This window comes from Lepisma saccharinum, chromosome 2 (assembly GCF_977018435.1).
Source record: "Lepisma saccharinum chromosome 2, izLepSacc3.1, whole genome shotgun sequence".
Lineage (NCBI taxonomy): Eukaryota > Metazoa > Arthropoda > Insecta > Zygentoma > Lepismatidae > Lepisma > Lepisma saccharinum.
This window is the reverse complement of record NC_139230.1, coordinates 43161889-43186451: the sequence shown is the minus strand read 5'-3', so window position 1 is coordinate 43186451 and position 24563 is coordinate 43161889.

The window sequence follows — 24563 nt, the reverse complement described above, 5'->3', positions numbered from 1 at the left end:
TGATAGTATTGTTGTGTACCGTCACATTAGGTATCAGGTACATGCTGTAGAATGCACGAAGAGCAATAGATTTAGGATAGATGATATCGTCATGCAATGTGAGTTTCAGAAGCGAAGTCTCGCTTGTGAGATGGAATACTCCGATAGTGCTTCAGGTGCCACAATGCTTTCTGGAAATCCTCGATTGTTGGGTTATTTAATTGCGAGAGGAAGACAAGCATGGAAACGCAGAGATGGCCACAGTTCACATCGCTGAAACCCTGGATGCGTTCGTCATTGTAGTAGAGGTTGACAACACTGAGATACTTTACCAACCCAGCAGGTGGCATGCCTCCGAATGAATCGAAAACAAATGCTTTGTTGTTTTAGCATATCCAATGTGTACCTGGATTTTCGTAACTGTCTAGGTTAACCACACCACACTTTTTTTTCTTCACAACAGAGGGTAGAGAATCATACATTAAAATGCCCCTGAAGTGCTTGATCCCCAACGGATCGATCAAAGATTCAATATCGAAGTTGGACATGGGCTCTTCTTTTTTTTTAAATTTTTTCAAAGCTTCGAGGTTGTTCTTTCGCTTTTTGGTCACACTTTTCCCCTTCTTTTCCATAGCCAGGTTGTGGCGTTTCTGCTCTTCTAACTCGGCCTTGTTCTTTTCTGCATCGATGACGGTCTTGACAATGGCGACACTGTCTCCTGCCAAGCTGCCTACAGCACCCAAAGCTGCCAAGATAGCCGGGATGCTGAATATGAACCCTCCAGTCTTCTGCTGCTTTCGCGAACCTTGTACCTCCTCAACTGAGGAATGCTGAGCAGCAATTTTATTCCATGACCTTTTGCCAAGCAGGAATGTTTCTTCTCGCGCTGCTTTTTGGTGAGCATTCCATCTAATGTTCCGAGAGACTTGAGGTTTGCGTAGGGTATTTGGTAAACGACACCTTTGGGCTTCATGGTGATAGCAGAGCGTATAGAAGAGGAAGTGTGCGCACTTCGGTTTCTTCCCGTAAGCCAAGTGAATAGAGCGGTGCCCCACCGAAACACTGGCAGCACCTTCGCTTGCGACGAGCGTCTTCTGCTTGCAGTGCGGCCGCGCATTATGTAGAGCGTTGTGTTGTGTCGTGCTAGAATAACATTGTGTACTTTTATTAATGACAACGTTGTTACGTTATTCAGTTTAGTGTCGTTAGATTTGTGATTGATCCGTTGTAACTAGTTTGTGTTGTGTTCAACGCATTATTATTGTGTTTGAGACAGCAGCGAGCGTAAACTACAAGATGCCTACGTGTTTCGTACCCGGCTGTAGATCTGGATATGGCTCCTGCACAGGCAATATATAAAGGATCAGAAGCACATACAACTTTAATAAAATGGAATGCTGTCCTTAGAGATAATCGAAATTCCTTCGCTTCAGAAAAAAAACGCTAGAGTCCTTAAGAGTGACTTTAGAAAGTACTTTAGAAGTGTCCGAATATTTGTGGAAGAACAATTACAAGTACGTTTTGACAGGAAAATTTAATCAAGATCCTCTAGAACGCCATTTTGGTATATTGCGGTCGTTCACTTGTGGTGATCATCCCTCCACTGTGGATTTTCTGCACTTACATATGTGCAATCAATTTACGTACCAGCAAAACTTGCTTTATTTTCGGGCGGAAACTGTGAATACAGTGTCCTCTGACGTCTTTTGTTAATGAAATGCGAACTCTGGCAAGAGCAACCGAAAATAAAAATCTTTCGGTGAAGAAGCAACCTGAAAATAAAATAAGGGAAAAAATTTCCATTGTTGAAGATGAAATTCAAATACCGGACTGGGAAAGCAACATACCGTACTTAAATGAACAAAGTGTTGGTAAAGAATACTTGGTGTATCATTTGGCAGGATACACAGTGCGGTATATTTCAAAAGTGACGCATTGTAAACTGTGTACAACTTTTCTGCACGGGGAACCAACTAACGTACCTGCCTCACTTACGCTAATCCAAGACCATAGGCGCCGACTCCATGGGGCTTAACTTTAAATTCACATTTGAAATGTTCCAGACCATCAACTTTGGGGGGCTGAGACCACTAAACCATCAACTTTGGTGGGGGGGGGGCTATGACCAGAGACAGCAAAACACATGACTTATTATTATATACTAAGTATGTAATTATGAGTATTGTTAAAATTGATATTTTTGAGAAATTCATGGGCTTTTATGAGATTCCGAACACTGAGGCCAAAACTTAAAAAAGGGAGAATGATTCATTCATTAATTTATTTCAGTGATCAAAGGCCCCCCCCCCTCCAATAATTTTGACAAGTCGGCGACCCTGTCCAAGACTATGGTTCGGGTGACGGCTGTAAATACCTTACCTATGCATCGAAAAGTGTTTATGATGTGCTGTTACGAGTGGAAGATGTTGTTGCAGAGAAATTATCATGTGCTAATAGTTTATGGGGGGATATATTTTTTGAGTGTTTGGACAATTTAAATATAATTGCTGTAAAAACTTCGCAATTAGGATGCTGTGAAGATCATGTGCTGCGTACGCTACCTAAACTCGTATTTCACTATCTGATATGTCGATTTTTCTTCCGCGCCAAGGAGATAAGAAAGGAATTAAGTGCCTCGAAGACAGCAAAATCATCTCCGAAATTCTTCAAACTATCCAGCTGCTGAGCTCTTCTCCAAACGTAAGTAACATGCATTTTTGTTTCTTATGTAGTTAGCTATGTAAGCAACGCGAGCATCTTCCGCGCAGTCTCAAACGTCAACACTGCCATCTAGGTGGTGTACCACGGCAACTCAGGGAGTGCACACACTATTCCTTCTATACGCTCTGGTGATAGTATGTTATTTATACATCCCAAGCACCCGTTACACGATCACCTCGTTTGCGTCTATCCAACTTTTTTCCTCGAGTCCCAGCCATTTCACCAACAGTTTGTCACCTTTTCTACGTAATACTTTTTCAATAAGATACGTGTCGGGGTATTTTGTTTCAGAAAGTTCCTCTTCGTAAAATCTTCCTATCAGAATTTCGTCGCTATTATCTTTTATTATATACGTGTGACGGTTTCCGGGTAAGACTCGAACTACGGTGAAAAGTTCCGTACTCCAATTTTTAGTGAAGCATTTTTCAAACGCAAGCTTAAGGCCGTACTAAAGGCAATTTAATGGTAATTTTTCGATAACAGATGGCAGCACCGTTTGCCAGCAACCGAGGGCCATGTTGCCAGATCTCCGCGTAAATATAACCAAGGTACATACATACAGGTAGGTCGATTAGGGTACTCGATGTGAGATGACGCCATATTGGTTAAAGGTGAGTTAGTGAATTAAAAGAAAGTAGTAAATCAGGGAAATTGATAATCATGATATTTTAGTTATATGTTCTTCTTACAGAAATAAGCAATATATCATCAGTGGAGGGTAGTAATAGTCGAAATATTAATATAAAATCCGTTGTTTTATATTAAGTATTTGTTTTAATATTTAGAACGCAGAGAAGAAAATGCAATAATGAGTAGTTAAATATTAATATAAAATTCGTTGTTTTATGTTCAGTATTTATTTTAATATTCAGAACGAAGAGAAGAAAATACAATAATAAGTGTAGTTAATTCAAACACGAAACTGACCAAGTGAGGACAGTAATTGAAATAATTGAAAAATTTTGTGAATAAGTTTGAAGCAAATGCTGCGTTGACTCAGGCACGTATCCAAGGAGGGCTCAGGGGGCTAGAGCCCCCCGAAAGTTTTCGATGTACACTAGATAAAATGAGGCTTTTTGGTTTCTTGTGTGTGTGAAATAAAATAATGTGACGGAAATTTAAGGAGAGAAATAATTATCGAGGCAAGGTAAATTTTTCTACAACCCTGTAATTGATAATAGCGCGTGTCCAATGTGGGGATAAGGGGAGTCGATCCCCCAGGAAATGTTTCAGTTTACACTAGATAAAGTAGGTTTTTGGCTTCTTGAATAATGTGACAATAATTTAAGGAGAGTAATAATTATCTAGGCAAGACAGAAAATATTCTATAACTCTGTTATTGGTAATAGCATGTATCCAAGGTGGGGATCAGGGGGGTCGAGCCTCTTCCAAGGGAAATCTTTCAGTTTACACTACATAAAATTAGGTTTTTGGTTTCTTGAAAGATGCGACGATTATTTAAGGAGAGAAATAATTATCGGGGCAAGGTAGAGAATGTTCCATAACCATATTATTGATCATAGCACGTATCCAAGATGGAAATCAGGGGGCCGAGCCCCCGCAGGAAATCTTATCAATTTACACTGGATAAATTAGTTTTTTGGCTTTTTGAATAATGTGACGATAATTTAAGGAGAGTAATTATCGAGGCAAGTCGAAGAATGTTTTATAAACCTTTTATTGACAATATTGCGCGTAAACTTTTGTTGCGTTTTCATTGTTGTTGTCGCAGCGAGCGCGATCATTGTGTAAAGATTTGTCATCATTTGGAAGCTGCACAACAAAGCGTGCCACGAGAAAGGATGATTCTTTATATTATTTATTCTTTGGAAAGCAGGAAAGGAAACGTTCTTAAATAAGAGGTGGAGTCGAACCACTGGTAATATTAACGAAACGTTTTATCTGCGGAACATTCTAGAATATAATGAAGACGTAAATACCCGGCTTCAATTTCCCGGTTGATCAGTACAACAGAATCTGTTCGTAATTCGAAAATGAAGAGGACTAGTGAGACAATTTCCCGTAAACTATTTAAGTCTACTTCTAGTTCGTGTCCAAAGTTGAAGATATTGACGTCTGTGGAACTCTAGAAGCCTCAGTGTAGTGCTCGTTCGGGGCATGAGCCGAAGAGATCGAAGGTCTAAAGTGAATATTTCAGGAGTACCGGATATTGGGGCGGTTTATTAAGAAATAAATAAGTTGCACAGATCAACTGTAATTTTATTTGTGCCCGGGCCAAATTTCGTGTTTGCAGTCCGAGACTTTCATGGGATAAAAATGACTTTTATTTTAGCCAACTGGTTTCGACCCACACTCAAAAACTTAACCACTACAATGGGACAGCCGAAAATTATATGAATGTCGAGAAGAGAAAGCAGGAAGATGTTAGATATGTAGATATTTTAGCGGAATTTTCAGGCTCTGCCAGGACCCAAACCAGGGTCTCTGGCATGTCGTGCGGTTGCTCTACTGGCATACACAGGATTTTCGAAGGGATTGGGGGGGGGGGGGAGTGTTACGTATACTTTTTCTCGGTAGTCAGTCTTCATTTGGCCATATTTTTTTTAGAAGTACTGTCCCATGGAGGGTTATGACCCCCATCACGCCACTGCAGATAAATGAGTGATCATTTTATCATATTGGAAGTCGAAACATTAGATGTGTTGGGAACGGAAGGGTTTTCAGTGTGCATTAATTGTTTCTCGATCCAGCTGTGTTGTTCGAGAATACTTCTTTTATTTGGTGCCGATATATGACAAGACTGCGGAAGCTGTGACGGACAATTTTGAACACTTGCGAGTGCTTAGGCCTGAATATGAACAATTTGGTGGGTTTCAGCTTTTATAAGAGCTGCATACATGGGAAGACAAGACACAGTGGCGTTCAGGCTCGAATCAGGGAGAAATATTCGAGAACTTTGTGCATCCAGTTCACAGCCCACAGTTTGAATCTCGTATCGTCGAGTGGATTGTCCATCCATTGTGTAACAGCCTCGTGAAGACACTCAAAGACACCAAAGATGTTTTGATGCCTGATGAGAAGAAACGGACAAACACGTGATAAAAATGGCAGCCTTAAACCGTGGCTGCTATTTAGGGGACAGTTGCTCCCCATTTTTTTGCTATGGCCTCTTAATGCTAGGCTTTGTCTACCAAGAGAAAGTAAACTTTCCTTGCCCCCCGCCCTCCCCGCTTTGCCACCAAAAGGGCACCACTGGCCTTAAATATGCACCTGTGAGGTTCTATCTATACCACTTAAAAATATATCGTCCCCCCTCGCCCCGAAAGGAATTTCTGGATACGTGCCTGCGTTGACTATACACTTCATTTTGTATGACAGTACTTTCTACTTTTGATTGGAGACTTTATACTCTGTCCCAACTATCTCTGCTCCAGCAAGGCTGCACATAGCGGCAGAGAAGGGGATCGATTGGGCAGAGCGAAGCAGTACACGATGCTGCGAAAGCTGGTAACTACAGCAGCTTTCCGTCGTTCTCGCAATCCCGTTCCCTCTCACGTGTTCATTGGTAGAGCCGTCTCGCGTCACTACTTGCGCAGAGACTTGCTTTCGTTCGCTTGCTCCAGCGAAGTTCTTTTCTTGTGTATGAAGTGACTGCTCAAAATATTCTTTGGTAGAACGTATTCAACGCACCGTGCTTTCATTGTTGAAATACCATTCGCAATATATTATTTCTGCACCCTGTATTAGTAAAATGAAATTAAAGATAAAACACATTTTCAATTTTTTCAATTATAAACATTGTTGAAAAATGCTTAAAAGTATTAATGTTAATTTTTCCAGAAGGCCGTAAATTTTAGTCTCCTAATGTATTTTTCTTGCAGAATTACAATTGATACAAAAAAGTGTTCCATTTTCTCAGGATGACGATAAGACCAAATACTCTTTGCTTATTGCCAATTGTGAATATTCGTCTGAAGAAGATCCTGTTAGAGGGTGGAAACGTTACGATTTTTTGTATATTTTTTTTATACTACAAAAGCTTTCCTTCGTCAACATTTTAATGACATGAAAACAAGACTTAACAGTGTTACAATGGAAATTAAATCTCAAATTACTATACTTTAAGAAAATTATTTATTTGAAAAACTTAAATTGATGTTTTAAGTCATGTTTACGCACAGAAAGGCTAATCAGGACTGGACCTACCGTTTAAAGTGGGATCCGAACCACTGAGCAATGCGCCTCCACCATGTATCGAACCTCTTGAGTAGCTACAAGGCGACGACTTTACCACCACGCCATCGGAGAGGCCTTTATTTGAAAATCGGGAATAAAGGTAAACGAGCAGCAAGTGTTTGTTCGTTTCAAAATACTTAAGTACAATTTTACACAAGTTGCCTCCGCACAATGTCCAAAGTCCTGTTTCAAAGTTCTTCACGAATTATACTGGTTTGTTCTGCAGCTGTCTTTGGAAGCAACAGTAACATTTTCGAGTAACATTAACTGTAAACTACTTACTGTATGAAATTAGTACCTGAAATTCAGTTATTTTTCCACCTAACTAGTAACTAACTTCGAAGTTAGTTGTACACTCCTGTTCACATAAAGTGTCACTCTTTATAGGGTAGAACAGTTGAAGTATGTACCAATTGATGTGAACAGAAGTGTACAATTACTATTTTTTTTGCATAGAAAGGAATTTTCTTCTGTTCCATTTTTACAATTTGTTGAATCATATCCTCGCCTGAAAGAATGGATGAATTAGTGATTATTGAAATCGTGAGACCATGAGAACAATCTTATTTATTGCCAAGAACCGGAATGTATCTATTCCAAGTGTATTTTAATTAGAATAATTTCGACATAAGGCTATATAATCTCCAACAATCCTCATTGGTATACCACAGTTCAACAGTAATTCTGAATAATATATTGTTTGCTCAACAAAAATACACAATACAATATTATTTTTTCATCTTTAATTAAAAGATGTGGATTTTATTACCTCTGCATTTACATATAAAATATATTAACTTAGTTATAATTATGTTTTTGATTGATTTAGTTTATTTTAATACGCTTTTCTGCCATTTTTGTCTAATCGCAAAGATGAGAACGAGTGATAAATGATGAAACTTATGAAGGATCACATACAAAGCATACCCATGCCGGGATTCGAACCAGAGACTCCTAGCGTCGTAACGCGCTGTTCTAACCACTCCAACACGGACACCAGCAGTTATAATTGAAGACTAAAATTGGTAAACGCTGTAAGTGCTACAATAATTCAAACACCGTTTTCCACGTTAAACTGTGAAATGTGCCATGCTTTATAATGTGGTAAATGTAAAATGTGGCTGGTAGCCCTCTAAGTAGTTCAAAGGGCGTGTAAAGAGGTTACTAGTGTGCACGTTCTTACGGGCTGATGTGCGGAACGATGCGATTTCCCAACACTTTCGCTTTTGGCACTTACAACGTTTACCACTTTTAGTCCTCAATTATATATGAAGTTAATGCTAAGTTGTTGGTGGTCATCTGTGATGAAATGAATAGTGCACTTGCATTTCATTTTCTGAACCATGTCTTACAAGATATAACTAATCTAGAATAAAGTAATTGTAATAGTAACTAAATTAGATACGTTTTAAAGCTACAGTAATTATAACTGAATTAATTTCTCAAGTGATTAACTTTGAATTACTTTTGAAAAGTAACTTTTCACACACTATTGATATCTTAGATAAAATACTCAGATAAGAATTGTGAGAGAAGTTTTCTAAGAAACAATATGGTAATAATTACCATTAGAATAAAATTCAAATCATTCAAAAATCCTTGCATGAAGGGACTACTAAAACCATATATTCGGGATATACGTATAAATTCACATTAACATTTTTCTTTCAGTGGAACTTCATTCTCCTTCTTGCTCATCCTGCAACATTATGTGGTTCTCTCATAGATGCGTATGCTTCTTGCTGTCTTGAAATCATCATCCCATTCAGAAAGCAATGAATATCCTAAGATTGTGGGCAAATACCCTTCAAAATTGGAACTAGCACAAATTTCAAGGAATGTGTGCTATAACTTGACAGACAAGACAAACAAGTTATACCATTCCCATTATTTTCAGTTTCTCAAATATACCGTTGTCAATTGCTGACTACTTGCAACCAGATATTAAGAAGTCTTGCAACATCATTTCTTTAGTATATTTTGGACTCTTGATGTATTTTAAACCATTACCATTCAACCATGTATGTTCAAATTGTGTACAGTTCAAACAATCCACACAGACGATTTTGATTCCATAGAAGCATATCCACAAACTTCCACGGTATTGGGTTGCCATTGTTAGTCAAATCTGTTGTCCTTTTTACAAATTTCAAGGTATTCTTAGAAGACACATCAAATAGATTCTCAAATGTTCATCTGCAAAAGGAGAAAATAAAAATATTGTTAATATGGTGTATGAGACTATGATCTTATCAAAGATGAAAATATAATTTTCATTACATTGTTACAACCACAGACAAGTTGAGTTAATAATAAAATGAAAACAACTTAGAGATGTTGTGTAAGTGCATGTGAATATAATTGATCTAAACTGCACCATAATGGTTAACGAAGTGGTCTTTTTATAACAGAATTATAAAAGGTTTGATTCACGGTATCAACTCACTCAGATCTATTTTTACAGTGCATGTTAAATATGACCATAGGCGTGCGCAGACCCTGTGATTAGGGGAGGGGGCAAGAGCCTTGAAATTTTAGTAGGGAAAGAAAAGGTCACTTTATCTCACTGTTTTAGCTTTATTGCATTGATGGGTATATGTGTGTGTATGACATATTATTTATATACCTTACATAATCAATTCATCCGCCCCATAACAAACCAAAAGCATAAATGTTATAAATTGTCTCTGAAATATGCGCGCTCCTTTTCCTCCAAACCAAGCTGTTACAGGAGCTACTGTCTGAAGTACTTAATTGTTCTTACACTGTCTCTGGTAATTTACAATGCACTACAGAAAATAAATTGCGAGCGAAGCGAGCAAGAAGATTTTACGATCCAAATTTTTGCAAAGTAAAAACTGTATTGATTTAATATGGCGCAAAAAAAATCACGTGACGCCATGGCGTTCTCTTTTACGATTTTTCTCATTCAGATTGTTCAGCGTCCAGGGACAACTCCCGCCGTCCCCTAGCTATGACTATGAACTTGACAAGACTAAGAAAAGCAGATATTGCGAGCGAACCGAGCAAGAAAATTTTACGAAATGTATTTTTGTTTGTATATAAAATTTGAAGTCGAGGGGGCAATTGCCACTCTGTGCCACCGTACAAGTGCTCCTGGCCATCTGGAAAAAATGATGATAGAAAGACGTGAAAACTAATTCCATTTTTAGTATCCTATTGTCTTGCTACTCTTAATTTCTGCTAGTTTTACTTTGTCTTAATTCGAATTTATTTCCGTCCAAGGTTGTGATAAGGCAATGTCCCTCTGCCCCCTTGTGGTTCCACCACTGCAACCAATATCGTTTAATAAGTCATAAGATTCCTCTACACTAAATTTCTAGTTGAAAATATAATAATGTAGGGGCATGGAACGTCTAGAAGGGGGGCAAGGATTACCACACCTCTCTCTTCGAAAACGAATATCTACCTAAAAGGATATATTTCACACGTAATATAATTTGATTTCAGGCATAGTAATTTACATTAATTATTACGTATGTAATGGAGGGACGCAAGTATGCGATAATTTCAAATTCTAGTGGTGTTTTTGAGGGGGCAGCACTATTATCGGGGTAATATGCCCCACGGAAAAATATCTTGCTTGTCCCTATGTGGAAAAAATCTGCGAACGTCCGTGAGCCCCCCTTGCCCACGTGCGCACGCCTATGAATAGGACTTTGACTTCAGTAGGTTATTGAATCAAATATTCGTAACATAATCTCGAAAAATTATGATTTCTCTGAAAATCACTCAATCTTACCCACAAATAAATAATTTGTCTTGCACTTGTAAAATATGTGAACTTCTAATATTTACTAATCTATACTAATTTGTAAATTCTCAGTAAACTATTGTTTGGTAGACTGTTAGGACTTTACTCTTTTAACTGTTAGGGTGTACTTCTACACTTTAAATACATAAAGCTTGGACTTATTGGAAATGTTGCGCTACCATTACAAGGCGTTCAAAATTATGAAAGAACGGGAAAACCAAATGTTTTATACAGCTTACAAAACCGGTTTTCTGACCTGATTACGTGAAAGAAGATAACAGAACGTTGTCCAGAACTTGCACAAAATTCGGGGATCTCACAATAAGTCTATTCCAATCCAACCTAACAGCTTAACCTACTCATTGCATTTAACATTTGCGAGCTTTATGAACTGTGTTCAAGTTTCAAATACATAAAAGAGAAAAAATCTTGTTCAAAACAGGTCAGAAACAACTCGTTCCAACCTTGTACAAGGGCAAAGTGAAACTATAATGAACGACTGATTTGTAATACAAATTTGAATAGCACCAGTGAAATACGAAAATAATCTCCCAAGAACGACAGTAGAGCATTTTGTGCAATATCGATTTAACGCCAGAATATAATCTATATCAAGATATTTCATGCTCTAGTAATAATTACAAAACTGTAATATCTGCATTATGCCTAATTTAATATAACATTCTCTTCTGATTTTACAATTGCAAAGAATTATGAACTTCGTTTGTAAGGAAAAATGCGTGCTGCCTTGTAAAGGTTGAGTCGTTGAAGCGATATTCTCACAGAAATTATATCGGAAGGTATTTCCTCAACATATAAATAAATCATACATTCTGCATCATTCTTGCATATTGCAAACGTTTTACTTTTGATGGATTAAGCAACAAGCATTTAAATATAAGACTTACCTTTCAGTTTTTTCCGACGTTTACTTCTTCCAACATGTACTGGATTCGTTATTCTCTGGTAACTTGGTTTAACTTTCACGATTTCGACGCACTTGTATTGATCATATCGTTAGAAAACACGGCGTAAAATATCGTTGTGTTGGCTAAAATCTGCACCACGGAGTATATTGCGACGAAAAGCCGCTTCAAAAGTTTTAATGATAGGCACTACTCTCTGAAGGTACGAAATGTTTTCATTTTTTCACATAGTATTTCAGATGCTTGCGGGAAGAACATGTGATCTTTGTTTCACCACGAAATCTTCCATACTAGTCATAAAAGAAAGAAAATGCACCGGTATTAACAAAACTACCACTTCAGCGCCATCTGTACGGAGCAGTTTGAACATGACGGAGACCTTATATTTTCTGTTATTTACTTAAATCCCTTCAATCGTAACAGAATTATAAAGTTCACATGTTCTAGTGAATAAAACAATCTTTTATATCGAAAAATTTCTTACTTACCGAATCTATATTAGTTGTACGTTTACCCTTAGAAATCTGGGTCTATGCTTTAGCATGGCTTTAGAACCCCCTTAAATTTACTGATACTCACCTGATCTCCAATTTTGTATTTCGGTTTCTTGCTTGTAAATTTGTACTTTGGACAATAAACCGTAGAAATTAAACGCTGCTCGTCAGATTTGTTGACGTCAGCTGGTTTCATGTTTTTCGTGAGATGCAAACTGTCATTATAGCTGTTAACAAGTTCCGCAAGCATGTCGAGCCACTTGTAATTCCCCTGAAGCGTGAATTGTTTCCACATGCGTGTTTTGAGAGTTCGGTTGAAACGTTCCACTATGCTGGCTTTGATGTGACAAAAGGTAGAGTAATGTTGAATATTTTGTTTTTGAATAAATTGTCGAAAGACAGAGTTGTAGAATTCTTTTCCGTTGTCTGTTTGAAGAAATCGAGGTCGCCTGCCACTTTCATTGAAAATAGTTTTGAATGCTTCCACTATACTGATTCCTGTTTTTGCCTAGAGGGGTAATGCCCACGCAAATTTTACAAATGTGTCTATAACGGTGAGCAGATACTTGTATCCCTTGTTGATTTTATGTAAATTTGTTAAGTTGCCACTGCTCATTTCCACAAGGTCAGCTTGCCACAGGTCGTCTATGCTTTTGGTTACTACTGGCAGTCGTTTGTAGTTTCGCCGTGCAGGTTTGTGCAGCTCGTTCACAATAGCCTGCCTAGACATTGCGCGAAAATAAGAATATAGCTTGGATGGGATTTCTGGCTGTGGACAATGCCGGGTTTTCTATGTACAACTTGTCTCCTATTTCTATGTCAATAATTTGAATGGCATCTTCGGCATAGGCAGTCTCGCGAGTTTCGGGGTGGGTGAAATCTACCAACTCCACTCCTCTTATTCTAGGCTCGTCACCGATGTTCGTCACGGTCATGGTTGGGTAGTGGGTTGCGTGAGGTAAAGACCAGTAGGAAATCTTGACGAACTGAAGTGTGCCAGCGAGGAAAAATTGGTGATAGGCTTTTGCAGGAGTCAACATGTAGAGTTTGGAACCTGGATTGAAGGGCGAGGAAAATTCCCTGTTTGGAATGCTGTACAGTTCGATGACAACAGTGGACTTAAGACTGTCGATACTTGCGTTCAGGGTGTTTACGTTGGTTCGAACCTCGCTCTCCACATCTTCCAATCTGCCGTTCACCGATTCCAGGTGTTCCTCGATAGCATGAACAACAGTGTCATAGTCAGGCTTGATCTTCACATCGACAATAAGCCTCTTGAATTTTTCGTTTAACTCATGTAGTTGGGTGCTGAAATTGGCTATGGATGATTCTTGGCTTGCCTCGATACTACCAATTTGCTCTTTCACATTGGCGATAATCTGCTGTAGACTTTCCACAAGTGTCAACTTGGAGCTCTGTATTGCGAGGTCGTGGACCTGAACAAGCCATGTAGCTAGCTGATGTTCTGGTTGGTAGGCAAGGTTGCAACAGACTCCCGAAGCAATTCAATTTCGGTTTGGATGTTTTTGATGTCGTCGGATTTGAGTATTCGTTTAAAAGCCCTCTTCACGCTTTTCAATTCCTGCGAGGTAGGCACGGTGACCACCGTGTTTTGGAGCGACTCCAAAGCTTTTTTCAGCTCTGAGGCAGCAGCAGCAGCGTGTATGCCTTCTTGTAATTGTGTTATAGTAGTATGATTGGCCCTATTACTGGAACAAAAAAGTATGAACCCCATCAGACTGGTTTTGGCTACACTTAAAACTATGTCACGATGCTTATATAAGCTTATTGCCTACAGTGTGCTACTCTGTCGAATCCATTAATTTAGTAAAAAAGCCCTCGGGGTTTTTCCCGTAAAAAGTATGACCCCTCGGGAATTTCCCGTAAAAAGTACGACCCCCTCAGATTGATTTGGCTATACGTACAAAAAGTACAACCCCCCTCAGACTGGATTTGGCTACACTTAAAACTATGTCAAGATACTTATATAAGCTTATTGCCAACAGTGTGCTAGTCTGTCAAATCCAAGAATTTAGTAAAAAAGCCCTCTGGGATTTCCCGTAAAAAGGACTTCCCCTCGGGAATTTCCTGTAAAAAGTACGACCCCCCTCAGATTGATTTGGTATTATGTAATATTGAACATTACGGATTAGTTAGTATTGTGAGAGTGGTTGAAGAATACGGACGTGTTGTTGCAGTGCTCCTCATATTTTTTTTGTTAAAAATTAAGTATTAGTAATATAGAATATCCTATAACTAGAACACAAAAATAAAACAGACTCTTATAGACTGAACTACAGGTCTGTTCGGTTTGATATATAGAATTTCTTATTATTCATATTAAACATATTTCTGGTATACTGTACGAAAGGCTGATATTTTGTATAAAATAGTCCGATATTTGACACATACAGCTTGTTTGTTATAATCCACTCATATTAAGAGTCAGGCAGATACACTAATTTATATCTGTCCCAGTTTGTTATACGGAATCAATACGGCGGCTTCTACTACGTGACACGCTTTTGTGGTCATTGCCATTCTATAAACACGGCGTGCCTGTGCAGACACGCATTTACGGTAGGTCGTTGCATCTGTAGATCAACGTAGTACGATCAATAGCTTTACGACCTGTCATAGTTTGTTAGACACCTGTGTTTTTTTTTATTAAGTATATAGTTTTTGACTTGAGCCCCAAGAAATAATATATAAATACCAAAAACAAAAAATAGAAACATATTAAGTATACACACTAAGTATACACACTAAGTATACAAAGTACACTGCTGAACCCAACTGACATTTTTTTATTAAGAATATAGTTTTGATTTGAACCCCAAGAAATTGTATACAAATACATACGACGAAAAATGACAAATCAAAAATATTGAAATCAATGCGATAAGAATATATCCAGCCCTAATTGGGCTAAGCACCAACGTAATTGTGATCCAGAGAAACGCAAAATGCCGACTAAAATATGCCCAAAATGCCATAGAAAATTTTGCATGGCATACTTCAATAGACATATAGGCTCTTGTTCTGCACAGGTATCAATATTGCCCCCACAGCCATCTACATCTGGTCTAAAAACAAAGCTTGTTATATCCGATAATACTAGACCGGCAAAACGACTACGCAATGCACCCTTTCATAGTAGTTTTGACGGTCAAATAAGGGATTACCGTTTTGTATCAGAGCCAAGATGTGATATTAAGAATTTTTTGAACAGTAAATATCCTGATATGCTAGCTATTCTAAATGCACAAAACGGCTCTTATAAGCTATATCTTAAATTGTATACTGAATATAAGAAACCAAACGGCACAAAATTTACACACCCCCACTTAACAGAAACTGTAGCCATATACTCGAATACAAACTTAGCCGAGATACTAAGCAGGTTGATAGACCAATTGCTTATCAAACATTCTGAGTTTTCTGCTAAGGAATCGGGTTGAAGCCTTTGGGGATCCCCACACAGGCTCTATGTTTATATTTCTGAATTCAGACCTCTACAAGGTTCTACATATCTGCCTTTACCTGACAATATCAAAAACAAAAAAGCCGTGGTTAACGTATAAAATACCGACCAGAAATGCTTTCTGTGGTGTATATTAGCTGCCTTGTTTCCAATTTTAAATAATCCACAGCGAATAAGTTATTATAAACAGCTTGAACATGATTTTGATGATGCTATGGATGGCTTAGAATATCCAATGTTTGTCCAAAATATCGATAAATTTGAAAAAAAAAGGCCAAAGATAGCAATGGTATGCCTTTACCTATTAATGTGTTTATTTGTGCTGCTAGTCGTGGCGATTGCTTAATAGAGCCTCTTAGAATCAGCGACCTTGATGATGACTCTGCTGTCTCGATTGATCTGCTCTTAATTGAGGGGCATGGTACATATCACTACACTCTGATACGCAATCTTTAGGCTTTAGTCAGGAAACAACAAGGCAAATCTAACACAATATACAAGTTGTGTCGAAGATGTTTGACTGTATTTGAGGGTCGAAAAATGGTAAATGGCGTTTGTAAAAATAATATCGAAATTGCTCAAAATAAGTTGGTCGAACATAAAAAATACTGTGGCAACCATAAACCTGTTCATATGGTTATGCCTAAACCAAACGAAAATGCCGAATTCAAAAAATTTGAAGCCTTGTTGGAGCACCCAGCGTATATAGTTTGTGATTTTGAATCAAATCTCAAACCGTTTGCTTTCTGCAGCCCAGATCCCGAAGAGTCTTCAAGTACACCGTATCAGCTTCTAGTTTTTGTTATGTGGTTGTACAGGATGGTGTTATTAGTAAATGACACTTATACATGGGCCAAGATGCCATCAAAAAATTTGCGCGTAAAATAGAAAATGATTGCCGTCGCATAGCCCATGATATATTATTAATATCAGAACGTATGCTACCTTTAACACAGGATCAAATCGAAGATTTCAACAGTACAGAAAAATGTCCGGTATGCAATTCTGAATTTTCGGATACAAATATCAAGGTGCGTCATCATCGCCATAGGGACGGTCGATATAAACAGGATTTGTGTAGTAGCTGTAATATTAAGATCCAGAGACCAAAATTTGTCCCGATATTTTGCCTCGGTGCATCTAATTATGATTTTCATCATCTGATCAGATACGAAGGGTTTGACACGCAGGATTTAAATATTTTAGCAGAAAATGATGAAAAATATATAGCTATTAGCAAAATAATCAGTGTTAATGGCAGATTTCTAGATTCGTATAGATTTCTGTCGGCTAGCCTTGCCACTCTGGCCAGTCAATTATCTGAAGCCCAATATTCAAAATTACGTGTGACACGTTTCCAAATTTGGACCTGAAATTGCTTAGTCGTAAGGGTGTATATCCATACGACTATGTTACCGATTTTTCCAAGATTTTTCCAACAAGAGTTCTACAGCAAGCTCAGAGCATCAGGAATTAGTGATGATGATTATCGCCATGCCCAGTTGATGTGACGCTCTTAGCCGATGTTATTGAGGCATTTAGAGCATCCTCAATACAAAACTATTACCTTGACCCGGTCTATTTTTACAGTGCTCCAGGCCTAACATGGTCTGCGATGTTTATGAATACTAAAATAAAATTGGATCTGATCCAGGACCAGGACATGTATCTGTTCATTGAACGATGTATACGAGGGGGCATGGTACAATGTTCTCAAAGATTTGCCAGAGCCAACAACAAGTGTGTTCCCAATTATGATTCTGCGCGACTATCAAACTATATACTTTATGTGGATGCCAACAGCCTGTATGGTTATGCCATGATGAAAAAACTGCCATATGCAGGGCTTGAGTGGGTCAAAGATTTCAACATTGAGGATCTTCAAGATTTTGATGACAGTGACTATGGCCTGTTCTTAGAGGTCGATCTGGCAATTCCTGATAATTTGCACAGCCAGTTTTCTGATCTGCCGCCAATTGCTGAGTTGCAGTGTCCACCTGACTCTAAACAGAAGAAGCTGATGATGACTCTGGAGCCAAAACAGGGTTATGGCATATACTACAAGAACCTCCAGTTCCTGATGCGTCATGGTGTTAAAGTAACCAAGGTTACCAAAGTCTTAAGGTTCAGGCACTCAAGATGGTTGAAGCCATATATTGATACAAATACCGAGCTTCGAACACGTGCGATAACACAATTTGATAAGACCTTGTTCAAATTGATGGTCAATTCGGTGTATGGGAAGACCATAGAAAATGTCAGAAAGCATACTGATGTCAAGTTGGTTACCGACCCTAGCCAGAGCAAAAAATTGGTAGTAAAGCCTAATTTCAACTACAGAAAAATTTATGAGGATAATCTGGTGCTTTTTCACATGAACAAACTAAGATCAAGTTTGATACGCCTATTTATGTAGGGGCCGTAATATTAGAATTGACCAAATTACACATGCTGGAGCTATATTACAATGTGCTGAAGCCTTTTTATGGTGATCGTATAAGACTGATGTATATGGACACGGATAGCTTTATCCTTGATATTCAGACAAATGATGTTTATAAAGACATAGCGCAGCCTGCATTGCTTGAATATTTCGATACTAGCGAATTGCCTGGCCATCTGAATATTCAACCCCACAACAAAAAGGTGCCTGGCAAGTTAAAAGACGAGACACTTGGCGATGTTATTGTAGCATTTGCTGGGTTAAGAGCCAAGATGTACAGCTTTGAAACATCCAGTGGTGCTGTTACCATAAAAGCCAAGGGCATTGGTAGAGTAACTGTAGACAAAGAGCTCAGATTTGAAGATTATGAAGATTGTCTCAAATCATATAATACAATCAGAACATCAGAATGTAGAATCCAGAGTGTGGATCACTTGTTGACCACAAATATTGTAAGAAAAGTGGCTTTGGACCCACATCGATAAGAGATGCGTTTTATCATGTGGCATACATACTCTACCATGAGGTCATTGTGACTTGATAAGTGGCAATCAATGCCCAATCACAGAGCATGGTTTGCAATAAATAAACATGCCGATGAACTTATTTGGGTTCTAAAAACAGGCTATTATGGACCTGCCAACACCAGCACCCTCTCCTGTTATACAATCTATGCTATCTAAACTAAGTGGTTTGTTAATTATTCATCTGAATAGCATACTTACAGATGTTGATGTTAATACGGGTAAAACATTGTACATATTTAACAATAACTTAAACCACTACCAGTTACCTGTAGGTCGTCAATTACAATTTATTACAACCCCCGAGGGCAATGTCAAGGTTTCAGTAGGCAGAAATATTTACAGAATTAAGCACTCAAACATGGTCTCTGCCGGTGACTGTTTATATATTGAGATCCCGGGACACTACGACAAGCTTATACCTCTTTTTTAGAATTGAGAATCAGATACTCTATAATAAATAACCGATAAAAAAAAACACAATGCCTAACGATATATTTGGCCATACAGGGCATGAAGATCACAGCGACGAGATTCTGATGCTTGACGTCAGAGTCAAAAAATTAAGAAGCGATTTACAAGCTCTACAAACCACACTTAATGCCGGTCTTCAATTTGAGATTACTAATTTACAATCACAATGCATGGATCCAGTTCTAAAAATCGACTCAGAACTTAAATTGCTGCTTCAGAAATACACTGACTTGGATACATTAGATAATCTACAGAGTCTTGAAGAGGCTGTAGCAGCTCTTCAAGCCAAATTTAAGACTCAGGCTACCAACTCTGAGCAACTGAAACAGCAATTAGAAGAGTAGATTGGTAGTGTCCAGACACAGCTCCTAACAATTGTCAAAAGCATAAAGTCCCAAGATGATTTTGATCTAGTGGTTTCTACCTTAAAAGAACAGATTCAATCACTACAGATACCTAATCTGGACCCCTTAAACAATGCTATAGCCGAGGTCAAAGAAAAAATTGAGACACTAGAAAATTTTATGAACAACCTACCATCTTCGGATGCTCTGATTGCTATTACTCGTAGTGTTGCCAACATCAAGCTACAACTAGAGATATACGAGGATTTTGGCAAAATTCAGAGTACCATAAGCCATCTTGAGGTACCATAGCAGCAGTACGCAACGATCTGACAAATGTACAAGAAACTCAGGAGTCCCGTTTACCTGGTATCGTAGACACACTTGCCAGTGTCCAGCAACAGATTACCAAACTTGAAAACCTCAACACCGAATCCGAGCTATCCCATTTTCATCACTTGATCGATGATATTCAAACAAAGCTTGAAATTTTACAACAATCAACACCTACTCAGGCAGACATAGCCCTGCTCGAAGATGCTATGCGTAGTGTAGCTGATGCTACTGAATTAAATGCTGTAAAATTGACCCTTGAGTCTCTGCAGAATACGGTGGCCAATCTGCCTACATCACAGGAACTTAAAAATATTAAAAGAGCCTTACATCGCATATTGAAATCTGAAGACATCAAGAATATTCAGACAGAGATCAAACAGCTTACTCAGACAGTGGCTACTGTTCCAGCCAATCAGCATATTAACGATCTGCATGCCCTGTTTGAGGATATCAGAACCCAAGTCCATGATATTACAGCCCAAAGTTCAAAATTGGCTGTTGTTCAAAATCTACAGCAAATTGTAGCCAACATCAAGCAACAGCTAGGGACCATGGAATCCAACCAAGCAAATGCTCTGTCTGTTTTTACCACGCAGCTTCAAGAGATTGTGCAACAATACAAAAAAACTTGTTGTGGACATAAGAATCAAACCGGGCCACGACGAGATTGTTAGGACCATCAACGAGCATCTTGAATCGGTAACAAGTAGATTGCTTACAGCAGAGAAACAAATAACTGGCCTAATCGAGAATCCTAAGCACACAGTAATCCTTGAAATTGTACAGCGTCCCCAACAAAGAATACGAATCACCGTTTACACCAGGTGGCAAACTGTATATGTTGTCCCCTGCACAATTTTATTACCAGTTTTTTGTAAGGGGCACACTCAGACCGGTCAAGATCAAATACTGGTTACAACCGCAGGCTCAGCACTACCCTACCTTGTCAATAGCCAATGCTGACAACAAACCAAAAATCACCAGTGTGGAGTTGGAGGATTTTACAGACCCCGATACACTAGAAACAGCCTATGCTGAAGATGATGGTTCTTTGGAATTTGACATACAAATAGGAGATAAGCTGTATTTAGAAAATCCTGTAGTATCTGAAGCTGAACACCCCTTAGTTGCAATATTCTTGTTTACATACTATGTCTAGACAAACCATAGTTGACGAGCTACACAGACCAGCCAGACGTAACTATAAGCGACTGCCAGTGGTTACAAAAGACATAGACGATTTGTGGCAGGCTGACTTGGTTGGATACATTTTCGAAATATGCCTGGGCTGTGCCGCTCAAATCCAAGACTGGAGCACAGGCACTTGTACGTGTTTTCTAAGAGCTTGGAACAATTTAAATATCAGCAGCTGATGAAGCTATACCATGGACTGGATATAGCCACTTTTGAATCAGATGTTAAGCAACTCGATGACTGTCTCGATAACTCTGTTGTTGTGTTTGATGATATTATATTGGATAATCAAAACGAGGTTCGATATTTTTTCACACAGGGGCGGCACAAAGAGATAGATTGCTTCTACCTGGCGCAGACCTTTTCTAAAATACCGAAATTTCATATGTGCCTTTCGTCAAGATCATACTAACCTCAAACACATACATGACAAGTACGTAGGTGCAGACTTAAGCTACAACGATTTTTTAAAGTTTTGTGGGAGGTTCTGGAACCAGGACAGCTACGGGTTTGTCACAATCGATATGACAAGAAAGCCCAATAATGGTAAATATAAAAGTAAAATCAACGATTTTCTAGACGTAGAGACGTATATAAACAACCATGAAACGACCAATCATTGACGATCTTAAATTAAGAGACTTTCTTGTGAAACGTTTCAAGGGATGGAAATCAGAGAACCGAGGTTTTTATGAACAACACAAGCGCACAGAACAGCCTATTATTGATGCTATTAGTGAACTGGGTAAAAATATCAAAACTGTTACAGAGCAGAACCAAAATTTGATCACAGAGCTTGTGCCGGTAGCTGCTCGGAACATATTAGATTATCCAATCACCCCCCTCTCTAGTATTCATACACCTAGTCCTGTTCGTCCTCGAAGAATCGAAGCTAGTCAGGATCCTATTGAATTGGGCCTTCTTGCTCAAAAGTATTTAAGCACACCTAAATACAACAAAGACGAGGTCTTCGGTTTATATGCTGACACAGAGCGTGACGGCAGCATCATACATAAAATTGGCAATTTTAGAGTTACGTTTATGGGCGATGATCTGATTGTATATTCAGAATCTCATCTTGGAGAAAGAGGCGGTTTTGTTAAGTATCCTGGAACACCTGGATTGTGGGAACTCATGACTCGTAAACGGCCTGATGACTACACAGATCAAGGCTATGAGTACTACAAAGAAATACTAATAAAATCGGAGGCCTTGTACCAAAACAACGACCCTACACAAAAAAGAGTCAAGTCTAGCAGTGGAGCAAAATACAACAACTTAATCAAGCCCATATGGACACAGATCAAGACAGGTAGCGGGATCAAACATTACAACACCCTGCCTAAAGAATTTGTCTGGGTTGACGATGTAAAAAAACTAATAGATAGGCTGCTAGTCATAACCGGCGAAGAAAATGCCGGTAACCACAACTTTTACAACGAAAAAGTCGGAATTATAGATATGATAGCCACCAAATTGTCTAATTTTATAGTCAACGGCACTCAGTGGATTGGATATCTTATAAAAATTATTAATACTCTACCGCCTAAATTTTGGAATATCTCTGAGGATCGGGGGCTGGTTAATGACATAAACAAGCTGCCATTTGAGCTACACATACCAGGCTATCAGTATTGTGGTCCCGGTACCAAACTGGTTGGTTGGTTGATTTGGTGTTTCAAGTCCACTTTATGCACAGTAAGGCTAATTGGGACTGGACCTACTGTTTAAAGTGGGATCCGAACCACTTGTGCCTCCACCGGGTATCGAACCCGAGACCCCTTGATTACAAGGCAACGACGCTACCAATGCGCCATCGGGGAGGCTTCCGGTACCAAACTAGACCATAGACTAAACAGAGGGGACCCTGGTGTTAATCCCCTAGACGTTGCTTGTAGAGACCATGACATAGCATACAACACACATACCGATCTTGACATGCGACATGTGGCAGACAGAAAATTAGAAGAGGCTGCATTCGGTAGATTAGTAAGCAGAGATGCTTCTTTGGGTGAAAAAATAGCAGCATTGGGGACCACCATAGCTATGAACACCAAACAAAAACTAGGGTGGGGGTTGTAACAGACTAAATAAACTGGCCCAGCAATAAGTGTTAAGACTTAAATTTAAACCACTTAATTAAGCTATGTAATCCCCGAATATGTATATAATATACCTACGATGAAGGCAAAGGGTGTTTTGTATCCGATACCTTATGCAGGTCTTAAATCTCTTGGTACTGTTGATAGTTTTTTAACCAAAAAACAGCGCAAAAAAAGCTCTTGTCTTGCCAAAGGCCATGGTATGAAGTTGTTAGTTAGTACCCCAATTAAAAAAATTACAGCAATCCAGAAAAAAATCACATGTAGGTGGCTTTGTATTTAGTATCCCGGCTATCTTAGCAGCACTCGGTGCAGTTGGCAGCTTAGCAGGGGGGTCGGCTGCCATATCAAAAACAGTAATAGATGCCAAGAAGAATAAGGTCGAATTAGCTGAACAAAGGCGCCATAATATGGCCATAGAAAAACAAGGCAAAGGTCTTAAAAGAGACATAAATAAGTTTTAAAAAAACAAGCGCCGCTTACCAACCAAGATATTGAAGCTTTAATCGAACCACTGGGCATCAAAAATTTTAGAGGTGTGTACATGACTAGCACTTTTTCGAAAATTTTGCAGTGGTTTTCTTAATAATAGCTTTGTGTATGTGCGAAGAGATGTTTATTACCTTTCTTTATATTTACGTGAACCAGATTAAATATTTTACATAACCAATGCCTCTATTCCTTTGTTATGAGCCTATTACGAGGACCAAAGGGTTGAACGCAACATCATTATCTTGTTATTATTCCAACTTATCACTTTATCATGTTCTTTTATGCAAAAATATTAGAATGAAAACAATTTGTTGTAATTAATAATGGGCTGCCAAGCTGAAAACACCTTCAGGTCGGTCACTAGGCTCCAGGCGCCAGGAATTTATCCAGTAGCGTAACTAACAGCCTCTGCGCCCCCAACCCGCGCAACTTTCAGTTGTGCGCCCATACTCGTTTAAAAATATAAAAATATATTTTTTCTAAAATATTAATTCACGCCCACATTTATATTAGGTATATAAAAACATGAAAGTGCATACATGTAATTTGAATCAATGTAAAAACTGATACGAAAGGTTAAGACAACAGAGAAACTGTAAAAAATTATATATTATAGTTATATATGAAAACAGACTGTTATTACAAAAAATACGATATTGTCAAATGATCATTAGCATTCTTCTGCATTTTTTATGGAAGCAAATTCTTGTTTGCTAGTTTTTAATCTCGATCACTCTCACTCCTGAAATTGTGCTTGTCGAGTAATTTTTGATGAATTTTAGCTTGCAAAATCATTTCGTCGAGGAAGATTTTTTTTTTTAACTTCTCCTTTCCGTTTGGTAAAAGTTGTAAGTAGGGTGAAAATTAGCGTTGCCAGCGTGTTCTCTTGCCTGTCGTCTACCCTTCGGCTACGTAAACCATTCAGCTAATGAAGTTTTGTTCTTCTAATCTGGTAATCCACTTTCTACTTGTGATTAACATTTTCTGTTTGCAGTAAGGGGCATAAAATATACAAGTATGTTCGGTTGAAAATATATTTTAACGCCGAAAGTGAACCTTTTGTGAACTATCGGTTTTT